At 39.8% G+C, this 1,572-nt stretch overlaps 1 pseudogene; it reads left to right on the forward strand.

The window, feature by feature from the left end:
- The first annotated feature begins 36 nt into the window (after positions 1 to 36).
- Positions 37 to 717, forward strand: LOC108516975 (tyrosine-protein phosphatase non-receptor type 11 pseudogene; annotated as a pseudogene).
- Positions 718 to 1,572: the final 855 nt, after the last annotated feature.

Genomic DNA, 1,572 nt, shown 5'->3' on the forward strand with positions numbered 1-1,572 from the left:
AAAAAAAAAAAAAAAAAAAAAAAAAAAAAAAAAAAATATGGCGTCATGCCTGTTAGGAACATCAAAGAAAGCACCACTCATGACTATAGGCTAAGAGAACTTAAACTTTCAAAGGTTGGACAAGGGAATACGGAGAGAACAGTCTGGCAATACCACTTTCCGACCTGGCCGGATCACGGAGTGCTCAGCAACCCCGGGGGCATACTGGACCTCCTGGAGAAGGTGCATCATAAGCAGGAGAGCATCATGGATGCAGGGCCAGTCGTGGTGCACTGCAGTGCTGGAATTGGCTGGACAGGGACTTTCATTGTGATTGATATTCTTATCGACATCATCAGAGATGAAGGTGTTGACTGTGACATTGATGTTCCCCAAACCATCCAGATGGTGTGGTCTAAGAGGTCAGGGATGGTCCAGACAGAAGCACGGTACCGATTTATCTATATGGCAATCCAGCGTTATACTGAAACACTACAGCGCAGGATTGAACAAAAGCAGAAAAGCAAGAGGAAAGGGAACGAATATACAAATATTAAGTATTCTCTAGCAGACCAGACAAGTGGAGACCAGAATCCCCTCCCGCCTTATACTCCAATGCCACCCTGTGCAGAAATGAGAGAAGACAGTGCTAGAATCTATGAAAACATGGGCCTGATGCAACAGCAGAAAAGTTTCAGATGAGAAAACCTACCAAAACTTCAGCACAGAAATAGATGTGGACTTTCACCCTCTCCCTAAAAAGATCAAGAACAGACAGAAGAAAGTTGATATGAAGACAGAATTTGGATTTGGAAGGCTTGCATTGTGGTTAATTACTTTTTGATAAGCGAAATTTGAAACCATGTAAAGACCACTGTATTTTAACTCCACAATACCTGCTTCCCAATTACTCATTCCCTCAGACAAGAAGAAATCATCTCCATAATGTAGACAACATTATATTTTATAGAATTTCATTTTAAAGTAAGGAAGCAGTTAAATTGTGCACTATATTTTGCAGATTATGGGGATTCAAATTCTAGTTATAGGCTTTTCTTTTCTTTTCTTTTATAACCTTAACCAGTTTAATTTTTTTTCCTCATTGTGGGGGATGATAAGAAGAAGAAAAGATTTGGGAAAATTAAGTATCAACATCCTAGAAAAGTGAGAACAATCTCATTTACCATCATGTATCCAGTAGTTGATAATTCATTTTGATGGCTTCTCTTTATGGCCAAATGAGAATTAGGCCAGTGCCTGAGATTGTCAGAAGGTGACTGTTCTACCTTTGCATTGGCATTAAATAGTCATAGAAAAAGAATCACAGATATTTATGAATTAAGAGGTGTAGATTTTTTTTTTCCCCAGCCGATAGTTTAGCTGTTGACTGAGAAGGTTGTGGTGGGAAAACGTTTGCCATATTTTCTTTGCATTTGAGTAATTGTCTTGTACTTAGAAAAAAGGCATCCATGAATGACCAGTGTTTTCGGTTGTCAAATGTTGCCGACAAACTTACCCCAAAACTTTATTGGCTTAAAAAATGCCCCACCCCCAGCTGTTCTTCAGGCTGAGCTGGGCTCAGCTGGGCTGTCC

This window comes from Rhinopithecus bieti, unplaced genomic scaffold (assembly GCF_001698545.2).
Source record: "Rhinopithecus bieti isolate Rb0 unplaced genomic scaffold, ASM169854v2 scaffold_38123, whole genome shotgun sequence".
Lineage (NCBI taxonomy): Eukaryota > Metazoa > Chordata > Mammalia > Primates > Cercopithecidae > Rhinopithecus > Rhinopithecus bieti.